The 25,160-nt window shown below is 39.6% G+C and overlaps 1 pseudogene; it reads right to left on the reverse strand.

Moving 5' to 3' along the window:
- Positions 1-2,619: 2,619 nt before the first annotated feature.
- Positions 2,620-25,160, reverse strand: part of LOC109208989 — a 28,304-nt pseudogene continuing 5,763 nt past the window's right edge.

Here is a 25,160-nt window from a genome sequence, read left to right on the forward strand (position 1 = left end):
AATATATAATTTGTTTTGAAGTCGGACCTCAAATCGAGGTCCAAATCCCAATTTTTTGAAAACCTAGGTTCTACCAAACACCCAATTTTCCATGAAAATCATTGATTTGAAGTTGAAATCATGTTAAAAGATGTTAAGAATTGAAGAAAGTTAGTTAAAAATGACTTACAATTGATTTGGAGAAGAAGAAATCCTTTAAAAATCGCCTAAGTGTGTTTATGTTTGAGAGAATATGAAATATGGGTTTTAAAATCGTCTAAGTATAAAAGTTGCAGGTCTCTGATATGGGAATTGCGAACAGGGGTTCGCAATTGCGAACCCTTGCGAACCCCGACCTCTGCTGGCTTGGGAATTGCGAAGGCAGGCATCGCATTTGCGAGCCCTTTAGGAAAGCTGGACCTTCGCATTTGCGATCAGCAATGTCGCATTTGCGACTTCAAGCCTCTCCAGCCTACTTCGCATTTGCGAGGATCGGAATTGCGGAACATAACTCGCATTTGCGAGATAAGGCAGGCCTGGGCTGGTTCGCATATGCGACCAAGCCCTCACATTTGCGATTGTCGTATTAGCGAGCCAGGCTTCGCAAATGCGAAGCCTGCAGGCCTTATCACACCAGCAACAATCCTGCAATTTTCTAAGTTCAAAATGCACCCCGTGGCCTATCCAAAACTCACCCGAGCTCTCGGGGCTCCAATCCAAATATGCACACAACCTCAAAAACATCCTATGGACTTATTCGTGCACTCAAATCACCAAAATAACATCATGAACATCGAATTAAACCTCAAGATCAATGAAATTTCTCAAAACTTCTTTAAAAATCAAATTTGCATTTAAGGTCCGAATCACGTCAAACGGATTCCGTTTCTTACCAAACTTCACAGAATTATCTTAAATCATATGTAAGACCTGTACCGGGCGCCGGAACCAAAATACGGGCCCGATACCAACATGTTCTAATCAAATTTCATTTCCAAATCCTTTAAACAATTTCAGAAAATAATTTTCTTCAGAAATTTATTTCTCGGGCTTGGGACCTCGGAATTCGATTCCGGGCATACGCCCAAGTCCCATATTTCCTACGGACCCTCCGGGATCGTCAAATCACGGGTCCGGGTCCGTTTACCCAAAACATTGACCGAAATCAAATTAATTCATTTTATAGTCAAAATTTATCATTTTTCATAGATTTCCACATATAGTCTTTCCGGCTACGTGCCCGGACTGTGCACACAAATCGAGGTGATGCTAAAAGAAGTTTTTAAGGCCTCGAAATGCAGAATTCAATTTAAAAATAAGTGATGACCTTTTGGGTCATCACATCCTCCACCTCTAAAACAACCGTTCATCCTCGAACAGACAGAAGAAGGAAGTACCTGAGTCGGGAAAAAGATGGGGATAACGGGTCCGCATATCGGACGGGGAATTCTCTCTTCTCCCGAATGGAGGTACTAATTCTATCTATGGAAGTATTGTTTGATATTTCTAGTAATTTTGTTTTAGTTCAGTTGTTTGAAATGAGCATTTTCTTCCTCATAGTCAATACTGATGGTGAATTTTCGAACAGCGAATGGAAAAAAAATTACTAGTAACAGAGAAAGTTTGATGACTTGACTTTTTTATAGAACTGTAACGAAACTAGTTCGAATAATTAGTTTTTCTTTGGAAAAATTCATTAGAAGTTTCTGAAAACATTTTGAGTGATAGGTTACAGGACATGTCATCATATCCCTGTAGTATAACATTTTGGCGTTAACGATTTTTTCGTAATTGTTGCGATGTGGAAGTATAATTATCTAGTCTTGGTTTTATTTTGATTAGCTAAGTTTATTTGAGATTATAATCAGCGATACATTGAAGCCATGCCCTTGTGTTCTATTAAGAAGTACTTAATGTTAGTCGAAGTGCGTGTAAGCTAATCCGGATACCACGATTACCAAAAAAAAAGAAGTACTTGATTGCCGGACACCACGGTATTAGATAGAAGTGGGGCGTCTATTTTTTAGTTGAACTTTTTATTTGGGTCGGGTCAATATTTCTGGTGGGTTGGTCCAAAAAATGGGTAGATATGAGTAGGTCTTTCTAATAGGTTATATGTTTTAATTTCGACCAATAAGAAGTTGCCACGTGGAATTTAGAGAATAATTATTTTTAATTCAGTATTGACCTAACGGTTAAAGGGCATAAATGAACTAAAAAAAAATGGATGAATGGGTGTTTTTAGCCCAATAGGTGAATGAAGGGTATTTTTAAACCTTTTCCAATAGTTTAGGGGTAATATTAACCCTTTTCCGTTTATGAGATGCATGCACCACACAAGAAGACAATTCCGTTTATGAGATGCATGCACCACACAAGAAGACAATGCAGAAAAAAGAACATGGATAAAGAGAAAATATCTTAAGTAACTTTTGGGTGTGTGTGTGGAGGGGGGGGGGGGACTATTATTAATAGTAGTGGTACGAAATACATTTTTAAAAAGTATTTTTTTAAAAAGTTTAAAATATATATGTTATCTGCATTTAAAAAGATTTATACGATCAGATCATATAAAAAAAATTATACGTGAATCTTCTTAAAATGTGGAACTTATATCTTGAATATCAAATATGTTACCTGTTACAACGAGTAAATATAACTTGATAGTATAAAAAAATTTCTTACACCGACCATTTTGAGGACCGTGGCTAAAAGCTCCCATTCGTAGGAACACCCTCTGCTAAAGAGATCTTCATTTTTTCTGCCCAACATTGTCAATATCATACGCCCATTTTGCACAAATTCCTCTGACCGGTGCTTAAAAAAAGTTGCGAAATCTCTTTCAAATTGCTCATAATACGCTTTAATCACACTTGCTGAACTTGTACTTGTCAAGTAAATATTTCCCTTGTTATTCTCTATTCCATCAGGCACCTATAACCAGCGAATTAAAATAATACTTGATAATAAGAGAGACATTTGAAGATGTTATAATATATTATACCACCGAAAAGTAATGTGAAGTGATAAGTATTCAATCGTCCTTATTCAAGGAAGAGCCAGACCACAAGGGTTTATTGTAATGCAACATTACCCTTCATTTTTGGAAGGGGTTGTTTCCATGGCTCGAACTCGTGACCTCCTGATCACATGACAACAACTTTACCGGCTATATGCCAAAGCTCCCCTTATACATATATCGGATAGAATAAAGATAAATGGGAAACATACTTGAGAAAGCCAGTGGAGGCTGTAAGAAGAGTGGACAAAGTGCAGACTCTTGGAAGGGAAAAGTCTATTATAGAATGAACCAGCAACTCCTGAGACAAAACAATTATTTGGATCAAATCCATCTTCTCCCATGTTCTTCTCCCTCAAATCATCGTAGAATTTCGGCAGCAACGACCGGAAAATGGTATTAAAATCGTTCCCAGGAAGATCATTCAAGAAAACATGAAATTCTGGTGGTTGTTGTTTTGGTCGTTGCTTTTGCATTCTTCGCGAATAACACTAATAATTTGGGTGACCACCAAGAAAGTATTAGGTCCAGAGGAACAACCTAAGTCCGCAATACAAATGGTTTCTGGGGAAAGGCTGCGGTAGAGTGCAGATATGGCTTTATCTCTTATTGGCTTTGTCATGAGGATCACCTTTTGCTGTACATGGTAATACAATGTAAGCAGCCATTTGGTCATAGATTTTAGGTACATTTTAAAAAATAAATATTAAAAAAACTGTTAGTTCATGGAATATGAGCAGTTTTTGAAAAAAAATTGAATTATTTTTCAAGTTCCTAAAAGTTTTTGGGTGAATTTTTTTCTTCCACTCACAAAATTTCAAGTTCTTTTCAAATAAAATGCATGTCCAAACACAACTTCAATTTTCAAAAATTATTTTTGGCCTTTTTATACTTTTTTGCCCGCGCCAGAAACTATTTACATTTGGTAACCGAAAAATTATATAAAATTTGTATATAACATACAAAATGTGTATGTGTATATATTCGGCTATTATTTTGAGAGTGGCTATACGGTGCATTTTTCATTATTTGGGCTTTTTCAACAAAACTTCAAAAACTTTTTTTTCAAGTTTCAACCAAATCTATGTCCAAACGCTAGCTAAGTAAAAGGAAATGAGTTTAAGCCTTATTCACGGATAATATAAAAAGAAATACTATCAGTTCACTTAAATGATAACTATATCTTTTACACTATCCGTATATATAAGTAAAATTCATAAGAAATTGTTATTTATAATCCTTGCTGAGTTTATAACTCCATTAGGAAATAAAAAGGCGTGTGATGATACCCGAAGCGTAGAGTTTTTTGCATAGCTAGTGTCTCCAATTCCTCCATTCATGTGAAGAATTTTAGCAACTTCCATCTCTCCTTCTCTTAATTGGATCTTTCTGTGTTAAATAAGGTATTTATAGATGGGTGAAACCAAATTTATCCTTTGAATTTCCATCATCGTTCTCACGAGCCAAATGAGTAAATATTGTACACTACGGGCAGAGGGGGCCTAGGATTCGGCGATTGCAGTGGCACCATAATATTCAATACAAATTTATCACTGCTCATAATGATTGGTACGAGGGCCTATGCTAATATCTGACTATTTTTTGAAAATATTTATAAGTATGTATGGAGTTTTTGCCGAAGTTTCCGGTGCCGGTGACCCCTCAACTTAACATGTGTGTCCGCCTCCGACTACAGGTGTGTTTGGTATGAAGGAAAATATTTTTTAATTTTCTCATGTTTGGTTGATTTAAATGTTTTGAAAAATATTTTTCTCATAATTGGAAAATGATTTCTCTATCAAGAGAAGAAAAAATATTTCCAGACAAGGAAAATAACTAATAAGACCTGTCACGATCCAAAATCTAACTAGTCGTGATAACACCTAACCCAACCCGCTAGGTAGGTAAGCCAATTAACAACTATCCAATTCTAATGAAATTAATAAGGTAATAAAATAAAATAAAATATCTCAATCTTATACGTTCCCGAAGAACTAGTAGTGCAAATCATGAGCTTCTAAGAATAGAATTTACAAAGCTGGTATGAAATAAATACATCATCTGTTCGAAAAGTACATAAACATAGTTTTATAAATCTAAGGCTACCATGAACAAGAGGTAAATACAACCGGAATGTAGGTACGTCTTCAATTCCAGCTCCCGTCGATCACAGCAATATCAGCAGCCAACATCTGCATGCAAGGTGCAGAAATGTAGAATGAGTACAACCGACCCCATGTACTCAATAAGTAACAAACTTAACCTTACGTTGAAAGTAGTGATGAGCTGGAACGAAGGTCGGGTCCAACATCCAATAGCCAATAACGGTTCATAACAATGTAAAGCAAGTAATAAAAGAAGTAACTCAGAGATAAAATGCTTAGCTTTTCCATAGTTTTCTCGAAAAATAGTTCAACCTTTCAATTATATCAGTGAGAAACCCAAAACCCTTACCGAAATAATCGAAAATACGAGTGAGTTTGAAAACTGTAATATTTTCCAAAAAAAACCCCTTCAACAATAAATAAGATGTTTCATTTTCTTCTAGAAAGCAAGTGTAAAATACCTCTCTATGCCCATACGTCAATATGTGTGAGAAGTCATGAATGACGTGATGCCGTACAACATGAAAAAGAGCATCTCTATGCCTGTATGTCATGTGTGCATGTCAATGCAATGTATCACAGAGATGAACTCATGTACTCACACTCTCAGAGTACTCAATCTCACTATCTCACACTTTCCACTCATCATGCTCAATCGCTCAGTACTGTATATGGCCAATCCGACCCAGGGAAGATCCATCCCGAAATATATACATCAATTGACCATTAGTCACTCACTACTGAGTAGGGCCAAATCCAGCCCGTGGGGAAGATCCACCCCCTTGTATATAAATGTTTCGGACAAGATCCATATCTAGGGAAGATTTATCCCTCAATATAATCAACCGCGCTCACTGGGGCTTTGTGCAGATTTTGGAGGGGCTCCTTCAGCCCAAGCGCTATCTTAAATCAGTATAACTGTTGTGGCGTGCAGCCCGATCCCATAAATGTCACTCATAATCAGGCCCTCGACCTCACTCACTCATCAATCTCTCCAATCTCTCAAGCTCACAATGCTATGAAACTAGCACAAAATGATGATATGATGTATCAATAAATGGTAACAGAGATTGAGATATGATATGCATATGAATGCGTATGACTGAGTATGTAATGCAATGAAAGCAAATAACTCAACAACAAGAATGACCTCACCCAACAGGATAAGCATGTATCCTAGACATGGTTTCTAATATGGATTACAACTTAACAACTCAAGTACGTTCAAATTTCATGGTTACAGGTAAGATCAGGTAACTACGCAGTACCACAGAAATAACAAAGTCACAATTCACACGATGCTCGCCTACACGCCCGTCACCTAGCATGTGCATCACCTCAGAGCCAATCACATAGCACGTAATTCGGGGTTTCGTACCCTTAGCACAAGTTTAGAAGTGTTACATACCTCGAACAAGCCAATTCCAATACCGAGCAAGCCAAGCGATGCTCCAAAAATGTCATCTCACGCGTACCGACCACCGAACGACTCAAAACTAGCCAAAAGCAACTCAAATACATTAAATAATGCCTAAGGAACAAGCCCATCGATAAATATTGTATCTTCAATCAAAAGCCCAAAATCATCCACAATGTCCAATCCGGGCCCGCACCTCCGAACCCGAAAAAACTCACAAAATCCGATAACAAATTCAATTACGAGTTCAACCATACTAGTTTCACTCAAATCCGACTCCGAATCGATATTCAAAACTCAAAAATTCACTTTATGAAACTTTAGGCTAAAACCTTAATTTCTCTTTTGGAACCCTCAATCAAATGCCGAAAATGAAGATAGATTCATGATATAAAATCAAACATAAGTGAAAAACATTTACCCCAGTCCACATGGTGAAAATTTCTTCAAGAATCGCCTCAATCCGAGCTCCATATCAGGAGGACCTATCCGAGATTATTGGGCATTCCGCCACAACAACAGAGTTCTCGTGCCATGATTCCGGCACCAGGTGCACCACCGCCCGCTCAGCCAGCCAGAGGTAAGGGTCAGACAGCTAGAGGTAGAGGTCAGGCCGCTAGAGGTGGAGGTCAGGCCATTAGAGGTAAATGTCAGGTCGCTAGAGGTGGAGGCCATCCAGCAGGGGGCCGTTCCAAGGATATAGTTTAGAGTAGTGGGGCCCGGCCCCGATGTTATGCTTTTCTAGCCAGGCCTGAGGCAGAGTCATCCGCTGCTGTTATCACAGGTACTGTTTCAGTTTGCAGTGAAGATGATTCAGTTCTATTTAATCCAGGGTTTACCTACTCGTATGTGTCATCTTACTTTGCTTCATATTTGGTTGTGCTGCGTGATTCCTTGAGTGCCCCTGTATATGTGTCCATACCTGTGAGGGGTTTTATTGTTGTAGATCGTGTCTATCATTCATGTGTGGTTATTATTGGGGGTCTTAAGACTAGCGTTGATCTTCTACTTCTCGATATGGTTGATTTTGATGTCATTTTGGGGATGGATTGGCTGTCACCATATCATGCTATATTGGACTGCCATGCCAAGATAGTGACCTTAGCCTTGCCGGGGTTGCCTTGATTAGAGTGGAGAGGGACACCTGGTCATTCTACCAGCAGGGTTATCTTTTATATGAAGGCTGTCGCGCCCCCTTTTTCCCTCTTTGCATCGGAAAATCGGGTTTTTGACATTTTGGACATAGGACAACTCGTTCCTTTTGGGAACTGGGTTTTGCATTTGAGGAGTCGCCACCTAATGATTTAGGGTGCATTAGGACACCTGTAAGGTTCAACTACAACTACATTTTGATAACCAGAGATAGGGTAAGGGCTTGAAATTATCCTAAGGGGAAGGTGTTAGGCACCCCACAGGATCCACTAGTGTGGTTCCCGGCCAGACAATTCTTTGTGAATTTGTGCAATTAGTAAGTAAACAGATAAGGCTCAAATAAGAGGGGATTTTGAATACATAAATAAAATGAAGTTTTGAAAGAGTTATAACTAAACATGCTGACGAATACAAGAAGGGTCCTAGGTTTATTTGTAATATGGATCACCTCAAAGCAATAACCGGTAATCACTTCTCTAATGAGGGTCTACACGTGGTATTAGCGCACCGGTTATCATATCCATATCTACCCTTCCCACCCTGTTAAGGTATTAAAGCGCGGAGTGGTCTCGACCTCTATTGCATGCTATTATTTGTTCTATTCCTATCAGTCCCAGAGGAATTTAGGACTACTATTCCTATAAGAGGGAGGACTTTAGGCTGACTCTTAGGTTTAAAGGTAAAAGGCTAAAGCGACATACAAAAATACGTAGGACTGCATTTAAAGGGGAAACATTTAAACAACAAAGAGGCTCAGATATGCCTCCTCAAATAGAACACATAAATAGCATGACTTAAAACACATTTAAGGTCAGAATTTAAAATACTGAGACAGGGGAGTTTTAGTTGTTGAAGCAAACCAATTTATTACATAACTCAGATAAGAAGTCCGAATCAGGCCCGCCTGCTGGTTGTAGCAATTACTGATTAACAAAGGCGGGTTCAGTCTTTATTGTTATTACCTAAGGCTTGCCTAAGTGTTTGGGCGAGATCCTATAAACATGATATCTATTACCGATTTGAAAATGACAAAGCAGTAACAATTCTAAAATAAATAATTTGAGATCCTATAGACATGCTTTCTAAACCGTATTAAGAAGGGAGAGTTGTTAAAAAAAATAGTTCAGAATACGGAAAAGGACCAAAACTATCCCTATCGTTTGATAAATGGTTTATAAATACCCTCCGTCCATCTATCCGTTCAAAAAAATACACTCCGTCCATCTATCCGTTCAAAAAAACACACGAAGTTAATTCTATTAACAAAAATACCCCCGCGACTAACGACAGAACTGATGGAGTGTGTTTTTTTGAACGATAGATGGACGGAGGGTATTTATAAACCATTTAGCAAACGATAGGGATTTTTGACCAAGAATCATATATGGGTCATATTTTTACCCATTTACCTGGTCCGACCCTATTTATTTGACCCGCCTAATTATTTTCTTTATTTTTCTTTGCTTTTTTTTTCTATCACCCAGCACACCCACTCTCATCTCACAAAGAATTTTTAGCGTTTCTTTGTTGAAACAAATCTTTCTTTGTGTTTGAAAATATGGCTTTGCCTTTCACTTTATGTGCAATTCATGGCTCTTTGTCCTCCTCTTATTCTTCTTATGAACATCCCAAAGGTAACCCTTTATTTTTTTTTACCTTTTATAGATTCAATCTTTATCCTAGAATATGGTAACCCTTTCACTTTTCAAGATTTTTACCACCTTGATTTTAATTTTCTTGTGCGCTTGTATCAGTTATATGTAGTTGTTTTTTCTCTGTTATTTCGTGGCTCTTTTGTCTTCTTATGAACAATTTTCATTACTTGTCCCTTTCAAAGTTTCAATATTTCTCCTAGATTTGATTGATATATTTGGACAATTTTAGCATTTGGGCTCAGTTTTTTTGTTTCAGATTTTTGGTTTGTTTTGATCCTTGTCTTCTTACTTAACAACCCAAATGTATCTGTTGATTTTCCATTTAAGAGTTTCAATACTTATCCTGAGTTTGATTGGAGAAATTTCAGAATCTGGTTTGAATTTCGGGTTATTTGATTTTGGGATTTATCTATTCTTTAACTAATTTGTTATTGTGTGTATGCAGTGTCCCAATTGGAGAAGAAGAAAGGGGGAGATCAGATGAGTGAGAATGGGTGTGATAGATACTACCCATTTTTGTAGATAGGTCGGATAAGGTAAATGGGTTGAAATAATATTCATTTTTTGTTCCAGTCAAAGATCGCCACGTGGCCCAATTAAAAATCCCTATCGTTTGCTAAATGGTTTATAAATACCCTCCGTCCATCTATCCGTTCAAAAAAATACACTCCATCAGTTCTGCCGTTAGTCGCGGGGGTATTTTTATTAATAGAATTAACTTCGTGTGTTTTTTTGAACGGAAAGATGGACGGAGGGTATTTATTAACCATTTACCAAACGATAGGGATAGTTTTGGCCCTTTTCCGTTCAGACTAATATGAGTCAAACTGATTTTAAACTAGACTAGTTTCAGATCCTATAGGCATGATCTCTACTATTGCTGGTTTTTAATTCCAATAGACATGATATCTAGTCGAACGTGAAATGGAGCAGGCAGGATTTACTTGAGATTCCTATAGGCATGATTTCTAAAAAAACTAATTTTAACCTTATGAGCATGATGTCTGATTGTAACTCTTTAGATCCTAGGAGCATGGTGTCAAAGTGAGGTAATAAACATGCAGAATTTGGGACAAATTCTATAGGCATGTCATCTGAATGCAGAATTAAACATGCGGGCTAAAAATCCTATAGGCAGATTATCTAAATGCTGAATTATACAGAAAATAGGTCCTATAGGCATGTTCTCTACCCTTCTAATAGTTAAACATGCATAATTACCCAACCCTTTTCACTAACCAACCCCAATGTTTATTACAAATTATTACAGACCAAGTACTGAATTACATCAGAAAAGTGTAAAAATAAGAAGTTACAACCCTAGGAAGCCTGATTTTGACTTCCTCTTCGAGTTACGGAACAAATCACCTCAAATGCCACTTGTTTCAAAGCCTTTCTTGGACCTGGGCGGGTCAAAGTTCCCTAAGGGTCTCAAGGGACCCCGGGCAGTGCTTACACCCAAGTTTGCATAACCAGCTAGAGATGAGTTCAGTGTGGAAGGGCCAGCCCTTATGTGTCCAAGTTCAGAGGGAGCTCATGGGTCCCAAGGCAAGGCTCACACAAGAGGGGCAGAACCTAAGTCTAAGAGTATTGAAGTGCAAAAGTAGGGATTTGTTAAAAACTGGGTTGAGAATAGTAAAGGGGAAAAGTAATTGGAATACTGTAGTAGTAAAACTAGCACTACACAGAATCATCATTTTTTTTCACAAGGGGTCAGGGGTTTGGGAATACATTGTAGGGAGCATATGACCCTAGGAACGGGTCAGGCTTGGGCATGCACAACAATAGATGGTGCTAGCATGCCCATATACCAGCCAGAGAACACAACACATAGAGGGGATGTGAAGCATATGACCCTAAGGAGGGTCAAGTTTGGGATCATGTACAGCAATGTCTAGTGCTGACATGCCCTCAAACCAACTAGAGAATATAAACACATAAGGGATATGGGGGTTTGGGATTCACAAGTCATAATAAGTGACTAACAGAGTTCATACATGAGAAAACATCCATTCCGAAGAGAAAGGGGCAAATTACAGTATGCTCAGTAATAGAACTTGATTAAACACAAGCATGAAACAGGCAAGAGTGAAGGAAATGGTAGAGAAAACATGTTGTGTTTGATGCTTGAAAATTAATTAGAACATACCAGTAAAGAAGAAAATGCAGAAAGAAAGGTAAGTAAATTTCCACAGCCTAGCCTTGGCTTTCAGCCAGCTAGACAAGGCAGCAACACAAGTAGTAACAGAGAAAAGAGAGAGAGTTTTAAGTGAAGTATGTGTTCTGAACTCTAGTGTTTCTTTACTTGTTGTTCGTTGTCTTTGAAAGAAGAGGGGTACAGGGTACATATAGCTTTTGAAAACGAGTAAAGGAGAGGTAATAAGTAATGTTTTTGTACAAATATGGAAACAATCAACAGTCAGAATCAATTATACAAGTGATTCCTTTTAATTAAGGAAAAACTTGTCTAACGGGTAGTAACAGATTCAAATAAGGAAAGAGATCAGTTTAGAGACAGACTAATTATTGCCATAAAAGAAGTAGTACAAGCATTAAGTAAGTAATTATGTCTAGGTACGGAAATATACTTATTTTGGAAAAGATTCAGTAAGGCAAAGTATCATAGTAAAGGGGAAAGAATCAATCAATTTGAACGGGCGAGTGAAATCAGGGTTCATAAAAGGGAAACTTTAGAAATCAGTCACAAGATGAAGATCAATCAAGGAAGAAAGTTCAGCATATAAATAAAGTGAATAAGGTCATCAGACATGCGAGGCCAAACTGATTGACAAAATCACAAACATGTAGTAGTGGCGGAAATAAGCTAGGGTTCAGTAGTAAAGCAAACGTTCGAAGCATAGCAATCAAGTAGGTCGAGTCACATTGAATTAATAGGGAAGAAAACAGAGCATCAGAAATATGCAAAAGTTTCACAATAGCAGGTGAGGAAACCCCTTTTAAAAAGTTAGGGTTTCAACCCTAGTCGAGTTGAAAGATAGTAAAAAAAAAACCAGATGAGTCACTTAGTGAAAAGAGAGAGTCTAAAACAAAAGCTTTCAGTCGAGTAAAGTACTCAAACAAACAATTTTAGGCCCAAAGACCTAGGGTTTCAACAACAATCGATTTTAAAAGGTGACAAACAAATAAATCAATCAAGTGCTAGTAAACAATTTCAGAATACCAATGAACCCCAAAAGAAATTAGGGTTTTCAACATGCTAACTCAGATAGGAGAACAACATGCGCAAGACATAGAAAAATCAAAGACATGTTAAAATCAGAGAAGAGATTTTGAAAAGAAAAACTTGAAGGAAAACCCTAATCGGAAAGTGAACAGTCATTTTGAAAGAAAGGTCAAAGAAACTTCGAGAAGCACTTAAAAGGTTCACGGAAAGCATAGATCTTAGGTTGATCTGAAAGCAATCCAAAAAGTCTTAGAGATTAGGGTTTCAGAAAACCCAAAAGTAATGTAAAAGGCCTTGAAAGTTACCGATCTAACCAGGGGAGTCAAGGATCTGACTTGAATGGCCATGGTTGGCCGGAGAAAGGTCAGGGATGACCGGAGAAAGGTCATCGAGCAAGGACTGGACCAAATCCCTTCGAGGTCTGGTCATAAAACCATAGAACCAAACACATAGGAGCCATGGAAGGCTGGTACAGGCCTCAAATGACCACGGAAGGCCATAGAATAGGTAGGTATTAGGGTGGATTAGGGTGGCGGCGGCTAGGGTTTAGGTTGTGTTGCAGAGAGGGTTTGAGAGGAAGGGGGTTCAAGGGCGGCGGTAGGTGAAAAATGATAGGGTTTTGGGGTCGTTTGGAATTAATTAAGGAAAGGGCGAGTATTGGCCGTTGATCTGAATGATCAATGGCCTGGATTAAAATGGATAAGTGGGGCGGTTTATGAAACTGGGTTTGGTCATGGTCTTATGGGTTCAATTGGGTTGAGGATTGGGTTTAAATTGGGGTAGAATTTAGGCTATAATTGAAACGTAACTGGGCTATCATTTAAATAGCCAATTTTCCCCTATTTAAATTATAAAAAATAGTAAATTGAGTTCTGGAAATAAACTAAAAGTAGTAGAATGATTTATGACATATAATTAACCATTTAAAAATACTGGACTTAGTTTTCATGAACATAAACGCAATTAAATCCTAAAAGAGGCTAATATTGCAATTATACAATTTAGCCCTAAAAAATACTAAATAATTTTGTAAAAAATATGCAAAAATTCTCTTAGCTATATTTTAGCATAAATATAAAAGTTCAACAAGTTAATCACCAAAAATGATAATTTTAGAAATTATTACTGGGTTTTTATGGATAAAATAGGGGAATAAATTGATTTAAAAACCTTTAAAAATTAAGAAAAAATAATAAAATATTTGAGCGCGCTTATATATGCATGCATATGCTATTTTGAAGGTATTTTAATATTAAAATATATAGGAAAAAATTGGGTATCTACAGTTGCCCCTCTTTACCCGGGAAGGATGAAAAAGTTGTCGGGTCAAGATATGATGGCCAATTTTGACCGAACGAAACGACTCGAAGAGGTCAGGCCGCGCCCTGGCTTCTGAGCTGCCTACATATCCCTGATTTTACAGGAATCAGGCCGCATGTAGTTCAGGATCCGTTGGCGGAGTATGCCGACGGGTACTTTCCAGAACGGACGCAATGTTTCGGCCAGGGTGGGTGACAGGCTTACGGGAATGGTTAGGTTTGATGTGGCTGTGGGAACTGAGCGGAACTGCTCCTGTCGGGCTAGCTGTTGCTCGTCGGTGTACTGCAATTAGAAAACAATACGAGCGTATACTGTGCATAAATTTAAACATGATGCAAATTCCCATCGGACCATGAATGTTGTCTTCGGACGGTTAGGATGACGTCCTTAGACCATGACGTCCTGGGCCATGAAGCGTACAATAAAGGATTCACAGGCCATGAAATGATGCTCTCGGGCTATGAGGATGATGCCTCCGAACCATGATGCCTTTGAATAATGATATGCAAAAGGGGTCCTCAGGCCATGATATGGTGTTCTCGGGCTATGAAAATGGTGCCTCCGAACGATGATGCCTTTGGATAATTTGGTGATCTTTCAGCCCATGAGATGCAGTATGAGGCGATCTTTCAGCCCATGCAGATATAGTATGAGGCGATCTTTCAGCCCATGAGGTGCAGTATGTGGCGATCTTTCAGCCATGCAGATGTAGTATGTGGCGATCTTCCAGCCATGCAGATGCAGTATGAGGCAATCTTTCAGCCATGCAGATGCAGTATGAGGCGATCTTTCAGCCATGCAGATGCAGTATGAGGTGATCTTTCAGCCATGCAGATGCAGAATGTGGCGATCTTTCAGCCATGCAGATGCAGTATGAGGCAATCTTTCAGCCATGCAGATGTGGTGTGTGGCGAGCGATCTTTCAGCCATGCAGTGTGGATGGAGATAGCGTTTAGTCTCGGAAGGCAGAATAGTAGCCTTATGCAATGCAGATGCAGATAGTGGTAGAGCTTAACCTCGGAAGGTAGAATAGTAGCCTTATGCAAGTTGGAAGGCAGAATGGTAGCCTTATGCAAGTCGGAAGGCAGAATAGTAGCCTTATGCAATGCAGATGCAGATAGATGTAGAGCTTAACCTCGGAAGGCAGAATGGTAGCCTTATGCAATGTAGATGCAGATAGAGGTAGAGCTTAACCTCGGAAGGTAGAATGGTAGCCGTATGCAATGCAGATGCAAATAGAGGTAGAGCTTAACCTCGGAAGACAGAATGGTAGCCTTATGCAATGCAGATGCAGATAGAGGTAGAGCTTAACCTCGGAAGGCAGAATGGTAGCCTTATGCAAGTTGGAAGGCAGACTGCAAGAAAAAAAACGGCAAATGGTAACGGAGATTTCTTAGCTGATAGCAGATCGCGATATTGTGACTGGTAGGGACATTGTGACACACGGAATGTCGCCGATGTGTGTGGATAGCAAATGTGGGTAAGTGCAACGTCTTGAGAGTTGTATTCCTGAAAAATGTTTGTCTCGTGAGTGTATAATATGTTTGATGATTTTCCAATCCAAGTGCCTGCATTCAAAGAAAAATCGTGAATTTTGTAAAAAAGGGGGAGGTTAGTTCGTATCCCCGTGGCTCTGCTTGACCTGTTCGGCTTTGATCTGGTGATACTGTATGTATTATTGGGGTAGCGTTGCTAAACAAGGCAATTTCAGTAGTGAACATGCATGATTTCGTAAAAAATATGACATAAGTATATAATTAAGAATAACTTTTTAGATGAATCGACGACTGTGACGTGGTTGAGGACATTGCAACCTCTCTTGCTATGGAATTTTGAGGGTCCTCCTCAAAATACTGCCCCACTTAATGGGTTGATGCTTGTGACTATCGCTTGTGCGGCGATTGGCCGAAGTTACTTCGGAATTTTGAGGGTCCTCCTCAAAATTCTGCCCCAGTTTCCAATTTCGGGGGAAAAATTAAAATTTTATTAAATTGTGACCGAACCCATAGGGCTGCCTACGTATCCCCTCTTAAACGGGAATGAGGTCAGGCGTAGTTCAATTTACATCATGTAGGGAAAACATAAAGATTACGCATAGTAACACTTGACTACATTTGAATTGATCGGCTTTGGCTCGACTTCTCTATCCATTTCTGCAAGTATGAGGGCTCCTCCTGTCAGAACCCGGTGAACTATGTATGGGCCCTGCCAGTTGGGAGAGAATTTCCCTTTGGCGTCATCTTGATGCGGGAAAATTTTCTTTAACACCAGCTGTCCCGGTGTGAACTGTCTTGGCTTGACTCTTTTGTTGAAGGCTCTGGACATTCTGTTCTGATAGAGTTGACCATGGCAAACTGCGTTCATCCTCTTTCCGTCTATAAGAGTTAGTTGTTCATAACGACTTTTCACCCATTCTGCGTCGTCGAGCTCAGCTTCCTGTATGATCCTTAGGGAAGGAATTTCTACTTCGGCGGGAATGACCGCCTCTGTACCATAAACCAGCATATAGGGGGTTGCCCCGGTCGATGTACGGACTATGGTGCGATACCCCAACAGAGCAAATGCTAACTTCTCGTGCCACTGTTTATACTTTTCTATCATTTTCCTCAATATCTTCTTGATATTCTTGTTGGCGGCTTCTACGGCTCCATTCATTTGAGGCCTGTAGGTTGTGGAATTCTTGTGTCTGATCTTAAAGGTTTCACACATACCTTTCATTAGGTCGATGTTGAGATTGGAGCCATTATCAGGGATGATCGACTCAGGGATACCGAATCGACAAACAATGCGGTCGCGGACGAAGTCTACCACGATTTTCTTAGTTACTGCTCTGTAAGATGCTGCTTCGACCCACTTGGTGAAATAGTCGATCGCTACTAGGATAAACCTATGTCCGTTGGAAGCACCAGGCTCGACTGGTCCAATAATGTCCATTCCCTAGGCAGCGAACAACCATGGTAAGCTTGTTGTGTGGAGCTCGCTCGGAGGCACTTTTATAATGTCTGCATGAATCTGACAGCGATGGCATTTCCGGACATACTGGATGCAATCTATTTCCATAGTCATCCAAAAGTAACCATCTCGGAGTATCTTCATTGCTAACACAAAACCATTCATATACGGACCGCAGGTCCCAGCATGAATTTCCTCTAGTAGCTTGGATGCTTCCTTTGCGTAGACACACCTTAGTAATCCCAAATCAGGATTCCTCATATAAAGGATTCCTCCGCTGTGAAAGAAGTGGTTATCTCCGAAGTTTGTGTTTTTGAGTATGATTGGCATGCTCCGGATATTCTCCCTTTGTCAAATATTCCTTGATATCATGGAACCAAGGTTTTCCGTTTGCCTCATCCTCAACATAGGCACAGTAAGCCGGCTGATTATGAATTTTCTCCGAATTGGGATCAATGAAATTCTTATCGGGATGTTGTATCATGGATGAAAGGGTAGCCAATGCGTCGGCAAATTCGTTCTGGATTCTGGGCACATGTTGGAATTCCGTCTTCGTGAACCTTTTTCTCAATTCCTGTACATGATGCAGATATGGGAGTATCTTGGTGTTCTTGGTTGCCCATTCTTCTCGTACCTGATGTATAAGTAAGTCCGAATCTCCAATTACTAGCAGCTCTTGAATGTTCATGTCAATGGCCATTTTAAGCCCCAAGATGCAAGCTTCGTATTCGGCCATATTGTTGGTGCAGGGAAACCTAAGAGTCGCCATGCTGTCGCGCCCCCTTTTTCCCTCTTTGCATCGGAAAATCGGGTTTATGACATTTTGGGCATAGGACAACTCATTCCTTTTGGGAACTGGGTTTTGCATTTGAAGAGTTGCCACCTAATGACTTAGGGTGCATTAGGACACCTGTAAGGTTCAACTAAAACTACATTTTGATAACCAAAGATAGGGTAAGGGCTTGAAATTATCCCAAGGGGAAGGTATTAGGCACCCCTCAGGATCCACTAGTGTGGTTCCCAGCCATACAGTTCTTTGTGAATTTGTGCAATTAGCAAGTAAACATATAAGGCTCAAATAAGATGGGATTTTGAATACATAAATAAAACGAAGTTTTGAAAGAGTTATAACTAAACATGCTGACGAATACAAGAAGGGTCCTAGGTTTATTTGTAATATGGATCACATCAATGCAATACCCGGCAATCACTCCTCTAAATAGGGGCTACACGTGGTATTAGTGCACCTGTCATCATATCCATATCTACCCTTCCCACCCCGTTAAGGTATTAAAGCGCGGAGTGGTCTCGACCTCTATTGCATGCTATTACTCGTTCTATTCCTATCAGTCCCGGAGGAATTTAGGACTACTATTCCTATAAGAGGGAGGACTTTAGGCCAACTCTTAGGTTTAAAGGTAAAAGGCTAAGGCGACATACAAAAACACGTAGGACTGCATTTAAAGGGGAAACATTTAAACAACAAAGAGGCTCAGATATACCTCCTCAAATAGAACACATAAAATAGCATGACTTAAAACACATTTAAGGTCAGAATTTAAAATACTGAGAAAGGGGAGTTTTAGTTGTTGAAGCAAACCAATTTATTACATAACTCAGATAAGAAGTCCGAATCAGGCCCGCCTGCTGGTTGTAGCAATTACTGATTAACAAAGGCGGGTTCAGTCTTTATTGTTATTACCTAAGGCTTGCCTAAGTGTTTGGGTGAGATCTTATAAACATGATATCTATTACCGATTTGAAAATGGCAAAGCAGTAACAGTTCTAAAATAATCAATTTGAGATCCTATAGAAATTCTTTCTAAACCATATTAAGAAGAGAGAGTTGTTAAAAAAAACAAATTAGTTCAGAACAATATGAGTCAAGCTGATTTTAAACTAGACTGGTTTCAGATCCTATAGGCTTGATCTCTACTATTGCTGCTTTTTAATTCCTACAGACATGATATCTAGTCGAACGTGAAATGAAGCAGGCAGAAATTACATGAGATTTCTATAGGCATGATTTCTAAAAAGAACTGATTTTAACCTTATGAGCATGATGTCTGATTGTAACTCTTTAGATCCTAGGAGCATGGTGTCAAAGTGAGGTAATAAACATGCAGAATTTGGGACAAATTCTATAGGCATGTCATCTGAATGCAGAATTAAACATGCGGGCTAAAAATCCTATAGGCAGATTATCTAAATGCTGAATTATACAGAAAATAGGTCCTATAGGCATGTTCTCTACCCTTCTAATAGTTAAACATGCATAATTACCCAGCCCTTTTCACTAACCAACCCCAATGTTTATTACAAATTATTACAGACCAAGTACTGAATTACATCAGAAAAGTGTAAAAATAAGAAGTTACAACCCTAGGAAGCCTGATTCTGACTTCCTCTCCAAGTTACGGAACAAATCACCTCAAATGCCACTTGTTTCAAAGTCTTTCTTGGACCTGGGCGGGTCAAAGTTCCCTAAGGGTCTCAAGGGACCCCGGGCAGTGCTTACACCCAAGTTTGCATAACCAGCTAGAGATGAGTTCAGTGTGGAAGGGCCATTCCTTATGTGTCCAAGTTCAGAGGGAGCTCATGGGTCCCAAGGCAAGGCTCACACAAGAGGGGCATAACCTAAGTCTAAGAGTATAATGGAAGTTCAAAAACATGGATTTGTTTAAAATTGGGTTGAGAATAGTAAAGGGGAAAAGTAAATGGAAAATAGTAGTAGTAAAGCTAACACTACACAGAATCAACATTTTTTTTCCACAAGGGGTCAGGGGTTTGGGAATACATTGCAAGGAGCATATGACCCTAGGATGGGGTCAGGCTTGGGCATGCACATCAGTAGATGGTGCTAGCATGACCATATACCAGCTAGAGAACACAACACATAGAGGGGATGTGAAGCATATGACCCTAAGGATGGTCAGGTTTGGTATCATGTATAATAAGTGACTGATAGAGTTCATACATGAAAAAACATCAATTCCGAAGAGAAAGGGGCAAATTACAGTATGCTTAGTAATAGAACTTGATTAAACACAAGCAGGAAATATGCAAGAGTGAAGGAAATAGTAGAGACAACATGTTGTGTTTGATGCTTGAAAATTAATTAGAACATACCAGTAAAGAAGCAAATGTAGAAAGAAAAGTAAGCAAATTTCCACAGCCTAGCCTTGGCTTTCAGCCGGCCAGACAAGGCAGCAACACAATTAGTAACAGGGAAAAGAGAGAGAGTTTTGAGTGAAGTGTGTGTTCTGAACTCAAGTGTTTCGTTCCTTGTTGTTCTTTGTCTTTGAAAGAAGAGGGGTGCAGGGTATATATAGCTTTTGAAAACGAGTGAAGGAGAGGTAATAAGTAAAGTTTTGGTACAAATATAGAAACAATCAACAGTCAGAATCAATTATACAAGTGATTCCCTTTAATTAAGGAATCACTTGTCTAATGCGTAGTAATAAATTTAAATACGGAAAGAGACCAGTTTAGAGACAGACTGATTATATCCATAAAAGAATTAGTACAAGCATTAAGTAAGTAATCAAGTCTAGGTACAGAAATATACATATTTTGGAAAAGATTCAGTAAGGCAAAGTATCATAGTAAAGGGGAAAGAATCAATCAATTTGAACGGACGAAAGAAATCAGTGTTCATAAAAGGAAAACTTTAGAAACCAGTCACAAGATGATGATCAATCAAGGAAGAAACTTCAGCATATAAATAAAGTGAACAAGGTCATCAGACATGCGAGGCCAAACTTATTGACAAAATCACAAACAAGCAATAGTGGCAGAAATAAGCTAGGGTTCAGTAGTAAAGCAAACATTCAAAGCATAGCAATCAAGTAGGTCGAGTCACATTGAATTAATAGGGAAGAAAACAGAGCATCAGAAACATGTAAAGGTTTCACAATAGCAGGTGAGGAAACCCCTTTTAAATAGTTAGGGTTTCAACCCTATTCGAGTTGAAAGATAGTAAAAAAAAATCAGATGAGTCACATAGAGAAAAGAGAGAGTCTAAAACAAAAGCTTTCAGTCGAGTCAAGTACTCAAACAAACAATTTCAGGCCCAAAGACCTAGGGTTTCAACAACAATCGATTTTAAAAGGTGACAAGCAAATAAATCAAACAAGTGCTAGCAAACAGTTTTAGAATTCGAATGAACCCTAAAAGAAATTAGGGTTTTCAACATGGTAACTCAGATAGGAGAACAACATGAGCAAGACATAGAAAAATCACAGACACGTTAAAAAATCAGAGCAGAGATTTTGAAAAGAAAAACTTGAAGGAAAACCCTAATCGGAAAGTGAAGAGTCATTTTGAAAGAAATGTCAAAGAAACTTCGAGAAGCACTTAATAAGTTCATGGCAAGCATAGATCTAAGGTGGATCTGAAAGCAATCGAAAAAGTCTTAGAGATTAGGGTTTCAGAAAACCCAAAAGAAATGAGAAAGGCCTTGAAAGTTACCGATCTAACTAGGGGAGTCAAGGATCTGACTCGAATGGACATGGCTGGCCGGAGAAAGGTCAGGGATGACCGGAGAAAGGTCATCGAGTAAGGACCGGACCAAATCCCTTCGAGGTCTGGTCATGAAACCATAGAACCAAACACATAGGAGCCATGGAAGACTGGTACAGGCCTCAAATGACCATAGAAGGCCATAGATTAGGAGGGTATTATGGTGGAATAGGGTGGCGGCGGCTAGGGTTTAGGTGGTGTTGCAGAGAGGGTTTGAGAGGAAGGGGGTTCAAGGGCGACGGTAGGTGAGAAATGATAGGGTTTTGGGGTCGTTTGGAATTAATTAAGGAAAGGGCGATTATTGGGCGTTGATCTGAATGAACAACGACCTGGATTACAACGGGTATGTGGGGCGGTTTATGAAACTGGGTTTGGGCCTGGTCCGATGGGTTCAATCGGGTTGAGGATTGGGGTAGAATTTAGGCTATAATTGAAACGTAAATGGGCTATCATTTAAATAATCAATTTTCCCCTATTAAAATTATAAAAAATAGTAAATTGAGTTCTAGAAATAAATTAAAAGTACTAAAATGATTTATGACATATAATTAACCATTTAAAAATACTGGACTTAGTTTTCATGAAGAAAAACGCAATTAAATCCAAAAAGAGGCTAATATCGCAATTATACAATTTAGCCCTAAAAATACTAAATAATTTTGTAATAAATATGCAAAAACTCCCTTAGCTATATATTAGCATAAATATAAAATTTCAACAAGCGAATCACCAAAAATGATAATATAAAAATTATTACTAGGTTTTTATGGATAAAATAGTGGAATAAATTTATTTGAAACCTTTAAAAATTAAGGAAAAATATTAAAATATCTGAGTGTGCTTATATATGCATGCATACGCTATTTTGAAGGTAATATATATATTTGCATATATATATATATATATATATATATATATATATATATATATATATATATATATATATATATATATATATATTGGGTATCAACAAAGGCTCGGCGTATGGTCGAGAAGGGATGTCTAGCTTATTTGGCTTATGTTTGCGATTCTAGTGCGGAGGTTCCTTCTATGGATTCTCTACTAGTTGTTCGAGATTTTCCAAAGGTATTTCCTGCAGACCTGCCAGGGATGCCACCCGATGGGGATATTGACTTCTGTATTGATTTGGTTCCGGGCACTCAGCCCGTTTCTATTTTGCTGTATCATATGGCCTTGCCAGAGTTGAAAGAGTTGAAGGAGCAGTTGCAAGATTTGCTTGATAAGGGCTTCATTAGACCTAGTGTCTCACCTTGGGGTGCACCCGTTATTTGTGAATAAGAAGAATGGGTCAATGAGGATGTGCATTGACTACCGGTAGTTTGAACAAATTCACTATCAAGAACAAGTATCCATTGCCGAGGATTGATGACTTATTTGATCAGCTTCAGGGTGCGAAAGCATTTTCAAAGATCGATCTGAGGTCTGGCTACCATCAGTTGAGGATTAGGGCGTCCGATGTCCCTAAGATAGCTTTTTGGACTCGATATGGGCATTATGAGTTCCTGGTGATGTTATTTGGCTTTACAAATGCCCTAGCAGCATTTATGGATTTGATAAACCAGGTGTTCAAGACTTACGTTGATTCCTTTGTGATTGTGTTTATTGATGATATCTTTATCTACTCCCGCAGCCGAGAGGAGCATGGGCAGCATCTTTGGATCGTAGTTCAGACGCCGAGAGACAGATAGTTGTATGCTAAGTTGTCAAAACGCAAGTTTTGGTTGGACTCAGTCGCTTTCTTGGGATTGGCAGGTTATTTCCGTCGGTTTATGGAGGGCTTTTCATCTTTAGCAGCCCCGTAGACCAGGTTAACCCAGAAGGGTGCCCCGTTAAGATTTTCAAACGAGTGTGAGGCGAGCTTTCAGAAGCTCAAGACAACTTTGACTACGGTGTCGATGTTGGTATTGCCCATAAATTCAGGGCCTTATACAGTATATTATGATGCATCACGTATTGGACTTGGTGCGGTGTTGATGCAGGATGGCAAGGTTATTGCATATTCTTCACGGTAGCTAAAGGTTCACGAGATGATTTATCCTGTTCATGACTTGGAGCTGGCAGCCATTGTTCACGCGCTGAAGATTTGGAGGCACTATCTATATGGAGTGTCGTGTGAGGTGTTCATGGATCATAAGAGTTTGCAGTATTTGTTCAAGCACAAAGAGCTCAATTTGAGGCACATGAAGTGGTTGGAGCTATTGATAGACTATGATATCACCATCTTGTATCATCCTAGGAAGGCCAGTGTGGTAGCCGGTGCTTTGAGTAGGAAGTTAGCTAGTATGGGCAGCCTTGCATACATTCCAGTCGGTGACAGACCGCTTGCCTTAGATGTTTAGACCTTAGCCAATCAGTTCGCGAGGTTGGATGTTTCTGAGCCCAGTCGTGTTTTAGCTTGCACAGTTTCTCGGTCTTCTTTGTTTGACCGTAGGGAGCGGCATTATGATGACCCTCATTTGCTTGTCCTTAGGGACACAGTGCGGCACGGTGATGCCAAGCAGCCTAAGGTTGGAGATGATGGCGTTTTGAGGATGTAGGGTCGTGTTTGTGTGCCTAATGTGGATGGTCTTTATGAGTTGATTCTAGAGGAGGCACACAGTTCCCGGTATTCCATTCGTCCGGGCGCATCCAAGATGTATCAGGACATGCGACAATATTATTGGTGAAGGAGGATGAAGAAGGATATAGTTGCATATGTAGCTCGGTGTCTAAATTTCCAGCAAGTAAAGTACGAGCATTAGAGGCTTGGTGGTTTGTTTCAAAAGATAGAGATTCCTGAGTGGAAGTGGGAGCGCATCACTATGCATTTCGTTGTTGGACTCCTACAGACTAAGAGGAAGTTTGATGCCGTTTGGGTTATTGTGGATTGACTGACCAAGTCAACGCATTTCATTCCTGTTGCAGTTACCTATTCTTTAGAGAGGTAGGTAGAGATTTATATCCGTGAGATCGTTCGTCTTCACGGTGTACCCATGTCTATCATTTTGGATCGAGGTACGCAGTTTACCTTGCATTTCTGGAGGGCAGTGCAGCCTGAGTTGGGAACGCGGGTTGAGTTGAGCATAACATTTCATCCTCATACGGACGGACAATCCAAGCGTACTATTTAGATCTTAGAGGATATGCTCTGCGTATGTGTTATAGACTTTGGAAGATCGTGGGATCAGTTCTTGACCTTTGCAGCATTCGCCTACAACAACAACTATCAGTCGAGAATCCAAATGGCTCCCTATGAGGCATTATATGGTAGACAATATCGATCGTTGGTTGGATGGTTTGAGCCGGCGGAGGCTCGATTATTGGGTACAATTTTTGTACAGGATGCCTGGATAAGGTTAAGATCAATCAGGATAGACTTCGCACAGCTTAGTCCAGGCAGAAGAGTTATGCCGACCATAGGGTTCGTGATGTGGCATTCCTTGTCGGAGAGAGAGTGTTGCTTCGAGAATCACCCATGAAGGGTGTAATGAGGTTTGGAAAGAAGGGCAAGTTGAGCCCTAGGTACATCGGGCCTTTTGAGATCCTTGAGCGAGTGGGAGAGGTGGACAACAGGCTTGCGTTGCCACCTGGTTTATCAGCAGTCCATCTAGTGTTCCATGTGTCCATGCTTTGGAAGTATCACGACGATCCATCCCACGTGTTAGATTTTAGCACTATCTAGTTGGAGAAGGATTTGACCTACGAGGAGGAGCCGATAGGTATTCTAGACCGGCAGGTTCGTCAGTTGAGGTTGAAGAGTTATCCTTCAGTTCGGGTGCAGTGGAGAGGTCAGCCTGTTAAGACAGCTACCTGGGAGTCCGGGTTCGATATGCGGAGTAGATATCCCTACCTTTTC

This window comes from Nicotiana attenuata, unplaced genomic scaffold (assembly GCF_001879085.1).
Source record: "Nicotiana attenuata strain UT unplaced genomic scaffold, NIATTr2, whole genome shotgun sequence".
Classification (NCBI taxonomy): Eukaryota; Viridiplantae; Streptophyta; class Magnoliopsida; order Solanales; family Solanaceae; genus Nicotiana; species Nicotiana attenuata.